This window comes from Poromitra crassiceps (assembly GCF_964638095.1).
Source record: "Poromitra crassiceps genome assembly, chromosome: 13".
NCBI classification, from domain to species: Eukaryota; Metazoa; Chordata; class Actinopteri; order Beryciformes; family Melamphaidae; genus Poromitra; species Poromitra crassiceps.
Window position 1 is genome coordinate 24126607 of NC_139644.1, and position 15153 is coordinate 24141759.

General features: G+C 42.4%; 1 protein-coding gene and 1 pseudogene across 2 annotated transcripts in view; both read right to left on the bottom strand.

Moving 5' to 3' along the window:
* Positions 1-15153, bottom strand: part of hs3st4 (heparan sulfate (glucosamine) 3-O-sulfotransferase 4) — a gene marked incomplete at its 3' end in the record, with an annotated part of 107611 nt that overhangs the window by 32721 nt on the left and 59737 nt on the right. The gene's annotated exons all lie outside the window — the stretch shown is intronic.
* Positions 6244-15153, bottom strand: part of LOC310787809 (small ribosomal subunit protein uS7 pseudogene) — a 52998-nt pseudogene continuing 44088 nt past the window's right edge. The window contains exon 2 of the transcript in view: positions 6244-6346. The product of the transcript in view is annotated as a small ribosomal subunit protein uS7 pseudogene (transcript). The remainder of the gene's footprint in view (positions 6347-15153) is intronic.

Consider the following 15153-nt stretch of genomic DNA (forward strand, 5'->3'; position numbering starts at 1 on the left):
CCCCCCCCCCCCTCAACTGCACACGCCTCCTGGGTGTGTCTTATGTGTCTGGTGGCTCTCAGTCTCTGCTGAGTTTGCTGCGCACACACAGTGAATGGTGCGCGACATTCAGCTTTTTGGTTCCGCGTGTGTTTGTCACGGGCTGGCATGCTTCCAGTTCGGAATAATAATGCTGATTATGTGAATGTGCTGTTGCAGCGTACATGGAAGTGCTCAGTTGTGACAGCGGATGCTGCTGCTGGGGGCACAGCTGGCGTTGTGCTCGTTTATGGAGGCACGTCGATGCATACGGACGGATGCGATGCGATTTCCTCATTTTGCCCAGTGACTATTTCTGTGTGTTTGGCTCCTTTTTCTCTGATCAGGAGAGTGCTGTCGCCACCTAATGGGTTTGTAAAATAGGTTATCGACCTCCAATAGCTACAATATTGTTAGAGGCGACGTAAGAAGCTTAGATCGACACCCCCCCGTCAAAAAAACAATTTGGAGTTATGACGCCATTTGGCGTCGCTGGCACTGTACGGTAAATTTCTAATGACGCCATATGGCGTCGCTGGCACTGAACGTGTTAATAAGTAAATCGGTATAAAATACAGAGTCCGTTCACAATAGCGCCAATTCTTATGCTGATTTCACTCACAAAGTAAAAATATGTTAGTAATTTTGCACTGTGACCATTTGGATCTTATATTTTTAACTTGTAACACTCTGCTCTCTTCCTTTTATCCATTTTATGTAAAGCATTGCCTCTGTGTATGTAACGTGCTATACAAATAAACTTTCCTTGCCTTCTAAGATGTAGCATAAAATACATGTTAGCAATTTTTTGTATCATAAAACTTCATTTTTCCATGTGCTATATCATGTCGTATGTAATATAGGCAAAGAACACTGAATCTCCAGGCTGTAACACATCTCCAGTGAGATTTGTGAGCCAGTCCTCACACTCTTGACTTTAACAGGTTGGTCGCTCGATCACATTAAAGGATCTTCGCAGACAAAGAAATTTCACAGATTGACCCACAAAAATATGCAGTCTGAGCTGAACGATCTGCCATAGCAAACTAGCTGAGATGGCGCTCTAGAGAGAAAGAGGGATTGAAACAAACAATATCATTAAATATGGATGTTTGTCTTCTCTTCTAAAACTGTGTATTTGACCAAGTAATGGATTGTTCACAGGGCAACGAAGAGAAAGGCCATTTGAGCAAAACAATACAGAGAAGCCCTTTGAGAGGCTATGATCACAGGGAAACATCTATGTCTTAAGCATTTACTACTCGTACTTCACAACAGAGCTAACAGTAAGAGTGGCTGGGCTGTGGGAGTGGGGCTGAACCGCAGGATCCTACACACACAGGGTTTTGATAGGCTACTTAGTGGGCTAGTCTACAGCTGTTCCACTTTTGATATAGTTCTGATCTGACAATAAAATAACGACACTGTGTTCATGGCGTCTACTGCTCAAAAATAATTTTTCACACGATGTACCTGTAGCTTGAGCTTCAGAGCATTTCGGACGCTTGATGGTTTGCTGACGGTTATATCAAAGGGACATGAATGCTACAGCCTTTCAGCTCCTTAGCAAAGTTGTAGGTAGACAATTTGAGTGTGAATCCAATCCACTAATAGGAATGAGGGAATAATCTGATAGTTGTGAATAGATTTTGAGTTACAATAATGACAATGTGACAGGTGTGAGTTTGTGATGCCTGCTCACTTGATTAAAAAGTAGAAAATACGGGACATTTTTAAAGTGAAATATATTGAATGTTGTTTATAAGAGCTTTCAAAATCCTGTGAAGTTAAAATGCTGCACCATTGAGGTCAAAAGTCAATCGTCTCGCCTCGCCTGCCCTATTGGCGCACGAGCAATGTCTCCCTCTCTCTCTCCCTCAGTCTCTCTCTCTCTCTCCCTCAGTCTCTCCCCCTCTCTCTCCCTCTCCCTCAGTCTTTCTCCCTCTCCTCTCCCTCTGAGGGCGGGTTCACACCAGCCTTGTTTAGTCCGGTCTATCGGACCTTTCCCCTTTAGTACGGTCCATAGGGTCGGTGTGAACGCTCCTACTCGAACTCTGGTGCGGACTAAAAACCGCGCTCTGGTTCGCCTGTGAGAGGTGGTCTCGGTCCGCTCTCAAGCGAACTCTGGAGCGGCCCATTTCTGGTGTGAACCCCACCCGGACTAGTCGGAGGAAGCACGTGGTTTTTTGTGTTTATTTTTTTTGTTATTTCCTGTTTTGGAAGCTCCCGCTGAAGAAGAAGCTGCTTGCTAGCTGTAGCAGTTAGCTAGCTTATCTTGTCTCGTTACCAGCGACATCACAAACAGACACAAATGACTAGTGGGGCAGGGTTTGTTTGCTTTTGCCCCGACAAATTGTATGGCCAATCCACCTTATTTTTGGCGGCCATGATGCACCATGATGCTTCCTTCTGCTGTCCTCTTCCCCCGTTACGTCTAGCTTGACACAACACAGCCCGTCTAATGTACCCGTCTGTAAACGGTGCAGCTGAGCTGATAAATGCCGACTTGTTCAACGAGCAACAGGTTAGCGGATGTGATAGAAGACATTATTAGGCTACATTCCCAAAACTAGTGTTATTTTGTAACGAGCAAACTTTTAACGTCGGAGTTCAACAAGGAAATGCGATGCGAGGAGGCACCGGGAGGCACGCGCTGCAGTGCAGATTACCCCTCTAGCCAGGCGCTTCTCGCTCATACAGTGCAGAGTAGTATCCAGGCAGCGTCAAGCCAACAAGCGTAAACACACAGCTGCTCACGTTCTAGTCCAGATATTGCTCACAGAATTATTTTACAGCGGAGCCTCACAAAAATAATGTGGATAATAGAACGAGATTTCTGCCCAAGTGACTTTGGTTCGTGTGGGCAGGACTAGTGGATTTTGGCCTTGTGAACGCAAACCGAACCAGCTGAAAAACGAAACAATGTATCATCCTCTTCTCTGGCCCGAACCAAGGACCCGGACTTTCTGGTGTGAACCCGACCTCAGTCTCTCTCCTTCTCCTCTCTCTCCCTCTCCCTCAGTCTCTCTCCCCCTCTCTTTCTCCCTCTCCTCTCTCTCCCTCTCACTCAGTCTCTCTAATGTGTGTGTGTGTGTGTGTGTGTTTGTGTGTGTGTGTCACTGATGACATCGTCAATGATGTCACAATAATGTCACGATGCCCACACTAACGATGCCTATGTATGACATCACTGATGACATCATCACTGATTACATCATCACTGAACTAGAGCCTCAGCCTTAGGGCAATCAGCCTTAGGGCAATTAGTCTGCCCTAATTTAACAAATCTGGCTCCGTCAGGTCACCCGCAGTGGTGCTCATTACACCACCTGAAAGTTTTAGCCCGATCGCACATAAAACGGCATAGCTGTGGCCGGACAAAATTCTTGAAACAGACAGCCAGACAAACAGAGTCCACATTGCCAAATTTATATGTATATATATATAGATATAGATATAGATACATATGACTCCACAAAGTCTTTGAATATATGTCAAATTGTATAAAGTTTTATTATTATTATTATTATTAGGGGTTCAAGCCCCGAAGGGGCTGAAACCCTATTGTTTTTGTGCTGGTTTATTATTCCCGTTCTTGTTCATCTGCCTCAACGCAAATTCCCGTGAGTTGGTAAATGACAGAGACCTGAAATTTGGCACAATGACAGATATTGGTGGCTGGTAGCTGCTCAAGAAAGACTTTTCGAATTGGCTTGAAGGTGGCGCTATAATTGAAGGTTTTACGTTAAAGGCCATAACTTCCACGCCGTTTGTCCGATTTTCAAACTTTTTTTTCCCAGACCTGCTCTACAAATTTGCCTCAAGGACCCTTAAACCCGTCTGGAAAAATTTTGAGACATTTTGAAAAGTTTGGAAAACACATTTTTGACATCTCCTCCTAGACCGTTTGACCAATATCCACCAAAATCGCCAGGAAGCATCTATGGACCAAGCTCTACAATCCTGAATTTTGGATTCTTGAAAACTACTTTCGTTTCGGAGATATTAATCGTTAAAGTTGTGAGAGGGCGTGGCCTCTCCGCTAAATTGTCATATCTTCATGACCGATTAACAAATCTTCACGAAACTTGCTAGAGGTCTTTGGAGATCATCACAGACCATGTCTGTCAAACCTTGTGCAATTCGACCAAAAGGGGGCGCCATAAACGCCAGAAATGGGCATGGCCTAACACAAAAAAGGCCATAACTCCGCACCGGTTTGTCCAATGATCGTGAAACGTGGCAGATATATCAAGGAGGATGTCCTAGTCAAAATCAGAAGTTTTGTCATCATTGGTGAAAGTGGGCGGGGTCTATGGTGTAAGCATGTAATGACGGTAAATCAAGTCCATTCGCCTACTCGGTTGCAAACTTCTCAGCCTCATCTGGAATGGCATTTCTTTTCTTTTTTTTAATTATCTTTAAGAAAGAACATGAGGTATTTACATAACATACATGGACTATCATACCCCATATCCCATATCCCCCACAAAGAACATCAAAACACAACAAAACAAAACAAGAAAACTGCATAAGATACACAATAATCCAAGAACAAACAAAACCATTGGACAAACAACCAAACAAAAACAATGCATTCAGCTCCTATCCTAATAAGCCTAATGACACTGGGGTAAAAAGTTCTTAAAGTCAAACTCTTCATGTGATTGCCATATTTTGGAGATGTCTAATGGCATTTCTGGCATGCTATTTCACGATTTGACCAAAAGGGGACGTAGCCGCAGACGTAACTAGTGGGCATGGCCTAACATAAAATATGCTGTAACTTCACACCCATTTGTAACTCCCAGGCTGTTTCTCCAATTTTCAAACAAATTTTTTCCACACATTCACCTGAATGTGCTCTACAAATTTGCCTCAAGGACTATTAGGTGTTCAATTTGCGCAAGGCTTAAACCCCTGCCATTGCCGCTTGTGGCTATATTTATTATTATTATTATTATTATTATTATTATTATTATGGGGGGCTCTAAATCCCCCCCATTATCCCCTGCAGAATCTTGCATGGCACCCGTGGTCTCACTTTGAGCTAGTCAGTGCTCCAATATAATTTCTTTGCAGGTTTGCCCTTTCTACATAACATGGCCTTCATGCTACTGTGCCACAGTAGCTTGAATTGAAGGAGGCTCAATGGGTTACGATTTTAACCAACAATTACCCTGGGAAAATTATTATAATTCACATCATCCACATGTAATAATGGTGAAATGGATTGAGCTGCACAATCACCGACATGAATATGAATTTGTCCTCTATTGGTTATCAGCACCACCCATAATAATTTTTGTGAAGTTTGATTTCTGTTATATTATAAATATTCCTCCCTTAATTTCCTTTCTCATTGTCAGACAGAAAACAATGGTGTTCTTATTTTGCATTTCCTAATTTTATGATCAGCATCACATTCAATAGTTTAAAGCAACATTGGTTTTATATAAAATGTTTCCCAGACAAAATGAAGACTGTCTGCTTTCATCTCCAGGGGAGACGTAACCTCTGTGTTCAATTTTACTTCCAGACACTGTCTGAAGTGCATAGAGCTGCGGGGCTTATTTGCTCTTCTCGTCCATCATCTGCATGCCAAAACCACTTTCAAACTCTTATCACTTAATCTGGGGGAAGAGAAATGAAATGGCGCTGTCAAATGAAAAATGTGCTTGATAATGACAGCTACGGCAACTATGATAAAAGGCATGTGAGAACACGGCACTGACATGTCTGCTGACAAGTCTGGCCTTGTTTGAATAACTGTAGTTCCTGTAAAAAAATTACAATATGTAGGCTGCAGTAAACATATATACTGTATATAAGCCAGCCTCATATCTAACAAGACCTAAGTCACAGGCTTGCACCTGCACCTGCACCCATTAGGCAAGTTAGGCAGATGCCACCTCACTTTGAAAAGTAGATGGGCAAAATGGTCTTTTTGGCCCTCCACTTTTCACCCCCTTTAAGCAGAAATGTTGTAATAATTAAGGATTATTTAATCTTCTCTCAATCTTTTCAATGTAATATTTATTTAAAGAGTAAACTATCTGCTTTGCATTTACATAGTTGAGAGTCAGGTACAGCAGAGGAACATTGGTTCCTCTGCTGCACTCAACACTGGCTCAGCTCTTCCATGGAGCTGATGAGCCCTTTGCCGTCATCCTGAAGGTGTTGGTTGGTCTCAGTCACCTGACTCTTCAGTTTCTGGGTTTCTCCTCACACTTTGAGCAGCTCTGAGTCGATGAAGCCCTGGAAGTGATGGTTGCACATCTTCTCGATCTCTCGGTCATGGTCCTGATCCGCCCCATCCAGCTTCTCCCTTAATAGGCCACGCCCGTCATACAACGGCCATCAGCCCGATACAGATGGTGTCTATGCTCTCGATCTCCTGGAGTATCTGCTCATGCTTGGTGGCTGTCTCCACACTCACCATCCTGCATGTTGTTCTGATGCCTGCCGAGGCTCGAGCTGAGCTGCTGTACCGATTGACATCATCAGTGGGAATGACATCATCAGGTGTCTGTGCTCTCGATCTCCTGGAGTATCTGCTCATGCTTGGTGGCTGTCTCCACACTCACCATCCTGCATGTTGTTCTGATGCCTGCCGAGGCTCGAGCTGAGCTGCTGTACCGATTGACATCATCAGTGGGAATGACATCATCAGTCACCACTGGCCACCACTCAACAGTCAACAATGATGTCATCGCTCTGGTCACCACTCGATGATTGTGGGGCATGACATCATCAATGGGTATGATATCATCAGTCGCTGGCGTTTGCATGCTCAGTTGAAGGATTGTGTCCGTGTCGCACTGATTATGTAACCGACATTGTGACATAATCAGTGATGTCATAACTCCTTCCCTGCAGAGGCTACAACTATAGGACCGGTACAACTCGGGCAACTCAAGAGCAAACAGTGCCCCTCTTGACCCGACGATCTAAATCTCCGTTTGTCAGCAAAACATGAGAGGAGACGCACTTGATAATATTGTGCAGCAGGAGAGAGCACATGTGATGATATATTAAAAAAAAGTAGTAGGCCACTGTGTAAGCTATAATTAATTAATTTTAAAATGAAGCAGACAATGATTATTATTAAAATTAATGAGAGCAAAAACAGACACAGTAATTGAGCATGTTGTGTCCTCAAACCAAATGAGGTATGACTAAATGCATCCATGGAGATACAATGCAATGAAGTAGAATGGAGGCGGGCACAAAGAGTCATGGCATCCTTTTTACGGCGCGCTGCAGAACACAGAGAGGCACGTCGCTGCATGCATGCCAGCTACATCAAATCAGCAATCAGTGGAAAAGCGGGTGCCAATAAAAAAAATCCATGATGCTTAAATGTGTTGTGACTACGATGGAAATCCCAAATAAGGCACATGCTGTGTTTGCCTATTCTTTTAATTCCGCTGTGATGTGCCGGGTGTTAAGCTTCAAACAGCCATTGCCATTAAGAATGCAATCAAACATACATACATACGTTACAGCCACGGAAATACTCTTACTAATTTACAGGCCTGATGTCAAACATCTGAGGTAGGTCTCACCTAAGAAATATGTTTTTTTTCCCTTTCTTTCACACACATATTTCCATAGTGCAAAATACACGTCTCTTTATGTAGTTTTTACTTGCTGCCAGTTGCTGGTGACAATGAAAGACTGTAAAAATAGACGCGGTGATCAAAGGCACGTCTGGGAGTGGTGAGAAGAAAAAGAAGCCATCAGCAGTGGGAGGAAGTGCTGCTGTCTGTTCACGTGTGTCTGAGAGCAGAGTAGAAACCCAGTGAGTCGATCCTCATGCGTCTCCTCTGAGAGCCAGGTGCTCTGCATCACCTGAGGTCAACAACACTCTCCCATACGGGCTGCCTGCCATGCTCTCTGCAGCTACTATCAATGTTTAAAAGCTCTATAGGCACAGCGAAGGGAGAGAGGGCTTTATTACACGTAGAAGGTAGTCATGTCAAACGAAAAACAAACTGATATTGGGAAGAGGATAGAGAGAATAGAATAGAGACTGGAGAGCGAGAGGGAGACAGGGGATGGCCATTTTTGTTCACTTTTCCACTCGTATTTCTGAAAGCTCTTATTTTTTAAGCCCAAAGTAGGTCACTCATTTTGGACATTTTGTGTCCAACAGATCTAACAAATCGACACACAAATCCTCCTCTCTAGTTAAAAGCAGACTATGAAATAACTATGAAACATTGATGGGAAACAAAAGATAGCACTCTCTGAATGGCAATTAAATCTTGGGGAATTTATAAGGAATATGCAAAGACAAAGTTTCCCTTAAAGCTGGACAATAAGGGAGAATTTTATTCTCACACAAATGTAGCCAGTACTGAGCACAGAGTACTGCCTTGCAGTGTGCAAATAATTAAATACTCACTTAATATGCCGAGGACATAATTACTCCCCAAAGCTGTAGATGAAGAATGCACTACCCCCCCTCCCCAGTTTTAGGATGATGTTCAGCTTTGGTATGTAGCCCAGTCACCACATAACACAGTCTGCTGTGTGGATGCTTCATACAGGGAGTGACTTTTAGCTGTAATTGAGATCCAGAAGCCTGCGGTGTAAATTACGACAATCACAGCCATCAGCTGAAAGTTGGCTGGGTTGGAAAGCCATTACTGCAGACACTTGAAGTCATTACAAAGTGCTAGGCAGTCTTGCTAGTAAGCAGCATGTGAATAAGTGCTTCTGATTTGGAAAAGCAATAAGCAAACAGACATTTGATGAGAGGGTTGAACTCACTGTATATTTTCTTTGAGAGAGCCTGAATCACCACTTTGCCTCAACAACTACAGTTAGAAGACACTGAAGACCTGTTTCTTCATCTAAATGGTGTTCAGAATAAGCAAGAAGTATAATCAAATGTTCCATAATGTTTAGTAACGAGGAAGCTTCCTCCTGTGATGTTATTGAATGTCATTTTACACACTTGACACAATGTTCGAGTCCTTGATAGTCAGCTTGGCGATGTAAAAACACGACACTTAACATCAACTTCTTTTTATAAGATAATGCATAACATTACTTTATAATTGCTATGGTATTCATAAATACTGACTTGGTCTAATTGAGGCACCATTCTGAAAATAAATATCCCTGATAATTGGCATTTTATCTGAAAGTATGCCCTGGATTAACCATTAAAATGTGTTTTTCACTACCCTGTTGGTTACTGTAAATGCACACATTTGCTTTGATCTCCCTTTCCACTGGCTGATCAGGTGATATGCATATATTGTTCTGTATGAATTGAGTGTACAGAAAAGTGTTCATATTCACTGGACGTTAAAAGTGGAGCTATATAGTGTGCCTCATTAAGGGAAGCATCGTTAGGCTGAAGGCTTAGAGAGCAGCGCTCAGCCGTGTGACAACACTGGCAGAACTGTGAGGTGCCACTGTGCTTAATGAAAAATGTGCAGCTCAAAAACAAATCTTTTTTCTATTGAGCGGGCCGGCTCTCGCTGCGCTTTATGTATATTTGGAGTTGTCAGTATTAGCCATGTCACATTCCTGTGCAAGGCAGTGTGAAAGCACCCACTGTGCTGTAAATGAGATGAGATGAGCCCTGCAGAGAGGTGGCTGCGCAGTCTGTCCTCTTTTGTGCGCCTCTGACCTTCTAATGATGCAGCCATCGGCCCGGGATGGCAATCCCCGTCTAGAAGTGCACCTCAAGGTGGCGTCTGAGAGGAGGGAGATATGAACGCTTAAGACTATAGAGTACAGAGACTAATTTCCCAAAGCTGATAATGAAATCCCTCTGACATACGGAGGTAGTTGGCTTCCCATTTTAATTACCTGGGAAATTGCAAGCCAAACAGTATTACTATACCCACCCCCCATTCTTTGATGGCATTTGCCATTTTGGAGAGATAGGAAAAACTGTCAAGTAGGGCTAACCCCTCTCAAAACTGGCACATAGATTTTCCCGCTAATCCGGGTGGGAGAGAGAGAGACCAAATGGATAAACACTGCATAGAACTGAGCAAGCAAACAATTTTAGCTGCCGCTCAAAGCATGCCTTAAAGTAAACACCCCCGTCCCAGCATGGAAGATGTTACTTCAGAGGATGTAGGGATTTGAGCTCCGAATGGAGGGGTGGGGGGAGGAAGGGGTGCATAAACTAGTCTGGTTTTATTTATTTATTGCGATGTTTTAGTTGTTAGAGGATGTGGAGCATCTTTTTACAGAGGACTCTTCTCATAATGGCTAAAAAGTCTCCCTTGAAAAAGCCAGGGGCCGTTTTTTTTCTTTTTTCTTTTTCTTTAGAGAGACATGTGTTCCGCCATTGTAAGCAATATGCCCGGGGTGAAAAGGCGCTAAAAGCTAAAGCCTGCTCAGAGCTTGTGTCTGATCCGCAGTATACTTAATGGCACGGAAACAAGTAAGGCCATGGCAGATGTTTCTTTGAGATGTTTGTGTTGGTAATGGTGGAGCGTCTCCAGTGGCTAAAATGATTAATGAGGTCACAGGACAGAGTGCCTTTTAAGATTTCCATGGTCCCATCTATGGGCGTTGCTTTCAAAGGGGACTTCCAACAGAAATGCATTTTTATTCTTATTCTTGATTTATTTTTCCCTTGTAAAATAGATACTTGATCTCAATGGGACTAACCCGGTTAAAAATGGGTGAAATAAAAACAAATCTGCCAAATTTGACATTTTCCTAAAGCCTCCAAAATATTTGCTTCGCATTGTCGTACAAGTTAAGAGTTATGAGATCTCAAAATGAGGTTAAATGTGATGTTATTGTATCATCAAATTGTACTTCTTGAGATGGTCAAGGTTTTTAAAAACTGTCATGGTCTTGCACCTGCATTAAATATTCACAATTTAAATATCTAATTTAAAATATCCTTTATACTATCTCAAAATAGAGGCAATGCCTTTTGATGATATCACAGGATTGCTTGATCTTGAGAACTCATACCTCAAAATTCATAAAGCAACAGAAAAGGGCAGGTTTTTAGACATGCACAATCTGCTTTTGGAGAATAACAAGCTCTAAAATTCAGTTTTGGTGTAATTCTCTTTAAAAGTCCCCAAAAGAAAAAAAATCATAGAGATGTGTGTTGTTATAAGTTTGAGCAACTTAGCAATACAGATATTTTGCAATGTTGTTTCGTGTTTAAGTCGGGCTTTTTAACAACACAGATGGAGAGTGGTTTGTTGGAGGGATTTATATTGATAACCTGGTATCAGTTACAAATGTTCTCTCAACTCTCATGCAGTTCCAGAGGGAACGATGTTATTCCTGTGCATAATGATTCAGCTGCTCCATGCTCAGGAACGTGCTGCTGGCTGTTATCAAAGTGATTGCCTGAAAGAACCTCTATAAATAAAGTGCTCACTGCTCCGTTGGCAGCCATGGATTATGCCGTAGGATTAAAGAAGATCTTGGACACACAGAGGAATATTTATTGAGTTTAGAACTTAATAGAATCCAATGAGAGGAGGAATGTAAATATAACTTTTGCAGCCCATGGTCGGCAGAATAAATTGTACGCTTCTGGAATCCAAAGAAATGTAATATAATCATTTCTGAACCGAAATATGTTGCATATCAGGCTTCTAGATACGTGAATAGAATTAACGTTATACACGTCATAGTGACAGTCTGAAGTTTAAGTATGTCAAAGCCGCGATAGGGAGTAGCTGTGAGGGTGGTGGACCCTAGCGTTCCTGACTTGTAACTTTCCCGTCACAAGACCAAACCATAACCCTAACCCCAACCAAGTTACTTTTGTGTTGCCTAAACCCAACCATTGCTTTACTTACCTAAACCCAGATGTTTTACTTAAGGTAACTGGCGATTCGAGGCCTGGCTACTGTGACACGTTACCGGGCCGGTAGCCATGAGTCGGGGTAGCCAAGGCTCCCGCAACTCGCTACCGGGCCGAGTCGTGGTCACGGTCGGTAAGCTTACTAAGCAGGAAGTAGTGGTGGCTCCTCCAAGGCGGGGGCAAGGGAGGCGGCTATGTGGCTGCCCGGCTCGAGTACCTAACCAGGAAGAGCCTGTGTCTGGACCGGAGGACTGAAATCTTCCTATTTTACATTTCCTTCGAACGAAATGTTCATATATTCAGAGATGGGAAGTAACGAAGTACAAATACTTTGTTGCTGTACTTAAGTAGAATTTTCAGGTAGCCTATCTAATAGATAGGTAGATCTATAGATCTATACTATAATATCTGTACGTTCTACTCCTTACATTTTCAAAACAGGCTAATTTCTTTAGTTTTAATGCACGACAGACAAAAACCATATAACGCTTGTTTGTCTCACTCAGTCTCCACTCTCCCAGGTTTCACGATAGCCAAAAACATCTTCCACTTGCGTGTCAAGCTAACCAACATGAACAACACCAGTTCCTGTTATAACTTTCAAAATAAAACACATTTGACATTTCCTTGAATTAAAGTGCCAAAGTGAAAAGAATGTATTTAAAGTGACAGCTAAGCCTGTGACATGTCACATCATATCAATGATGCAATGTAATGCGGGAGAAGAAGTAGATGTCATTTTAAGGATTTAAAACCCTAATCAGTAACTTTTTAACCTTAATATAACAGCTTTTTAGTAATTGAAGATGTTACATTGACTTCTAACAGGGAGAATGTCACCTCTATTGGTCACACACCGCCATCCAAAGGCCTCTCCTGGGACTAAGCATACTTGTGCCTGCGTCCCGGAGGCAGCATGCGCTGTACAGCGGAAGCGCTGTCTTCAGGAAAACAAGGAAGTAACTTGTGCGGATTTGCTACGAAAATGACGTTTCACGTAACTATGGATTATGATTTTATCACGTGGTGAGTACCCGATGTCACAACATGTACATAGAGCTTTCTGGCGCTGTTTTTTTTTTAATTTTGAACGGCGATATCGATGCCGATGCTATTGCACCCAGAAGGCGCAGTTTCTCCAAAAGCAAAACTTGGAAAAGCTGCTGAATGGGGCTTTAAATGATAGCCTAATTTAACTTTTTTGTGGAAACACCATATCAGACACAATTAAGTGTTAAGAGTTTTTTTTATACATCTTAAAACATGTTTGGAGGCGATCTTTTAAGTTTAATAGTCTTCAAATTTTATTAATATGATATGGTGTATGTATGTGTGGGAGGGGTGGGGGGTTACATGTTAGTCTCTTAAGTGTATGTATGTATAAAAAATAAAAAATAATGTTATGGAAATATGACATGAGGTTCAGCTAACTTTGCACAGAAACAGCTGGTAGAAATACTTTTACATTTCAGAGCCTATACTTTTGTTTTTAATTTTACTTGAGTAAATTAGTTGAATCAGTACTTCTACCTTTACCAGAGTTTATTTTACACAAGTAACTGTAAAATGTGTGTACTGTACTTATCCCATCTCTGCATATATTTACATTGCCGTGGATTCCAGAAACGTACAATGCTGTCATTTTATCCTGCAAAACGTTGCAGCAACATGACTACATACAAGCAGTCAAGGAAATGATACCATTCAAATGTCATCACTCGCTTAGCCTGATAATAAGGATGAAAACAATGTAAATTGTATGCTGTGGTCGTTTTAGTCATGAGATTTCAACCCGAATGAACAGTTGTGAGAGTTTCTGGAGCTGCAACTACTTTCTACTGCTTTCAACTACGACCAACCAAACATGAAGGCGTTTGTCATGGAAGAATGATGCTACGTTCACACAGTGGAGATGGAAGAATGATGCTGCGTTCACACAGTGGAGATGGAAGAATGATGCTGTGTTCACACAGTGGAGATGGAAGAATGATGCTACGTTCATACAGTGGAGATGGAAGAATGATGCTACGTTCATACAGTGGAGATGGAAGAATGATGCTACGTTCATACAGTGGAGATGGAAGAATGATGCTACGTTCATACAGTGGAGATGGAAGAATGATGCTACGTTCATACAGTGGAGATGGAAGAATGATGCTGTGTTCACACAGTGGAGATGGAAGAATGATGCTACGTTCATACAGTGGAGATGGAAGAATGATGCTACGTTCACACAGTGGAGATGGAAGAATGATGCTACGTTCACACAGTGGAGATGGAAGAATGATGCTACGTTCACACAGTGGAAATGGAAGAATGATGCTGTGTTCACACAGTGGAGATGGAAGAATGATGCTGTGTTCACACAGTGGAGATGGAAGAATGATGCTACGTTCACACAGTGGAGATGGAAGAATGATGCTACGTTCACACAGTGGAGATGGAAGAATGATGCTACGTTCACACAGTGGAGATGGAAGAATGATGCTACGTTCACACAGTGGAGATGGAAGAATGATGCTGTGTTCACACAGTGGAGATGGAAGAATGATGCTGTGTTCACACAGTGGAGATGGAAGAATGATGCTACGTTCACACAGTGGAGATGGAAGAATGATGCTGTGTTCACACAGTGGAGATGGAAGAATGATGCTACGTTCATACAGTGGAGATGGAAGAATGATGCTACGTTCATACAGTGGAGATGGAAGAATGATGCTACGTTCATACAGTGGAGATGGAAGAATGATGCTGTGTTCACACAGTGGAGATGGAAGAATGATGCTACGTTCACACAGTGGAGATGGAAGAATGATGCTACGTTCACACAGTGGAGATGGAAGAATGATGCTACGTTCACACAGTGGAGATGGAAGAATGATGCTGTGTTCACACAGTGGAGATGGAAGAATGATGCTGTGTTCACACAGTGGAGATGGAAGAATGATGCTACGTTCACACAGTGGAGATGGAAGAATGATGCTACGTTCACACAGTGGAGATGGAAGAATGATGCTACGTTCACACAGTGGAGATGGAAGAATGATGCTACGTTCACACAGTGGAGATGGAAGAATGATGCTGTGTTCACACAGTGGAGATGGAAGAATGATGCTGTGTTCACACAGTGGAGATGGAAGAATGATGCTACGTTCACACAGTGGAGATGGAAGAATGATGCTGTGTTCACACAGTGGAGATGGAAGAATGATGCTACGTTCATACAGTGGAGATGGAAGAATGATGCTACGTTCATACAGTGGAGATGGAAGAATGATGCTACGTTCATACAGTGGAGATGGAAGAATGATGCTGTGTTC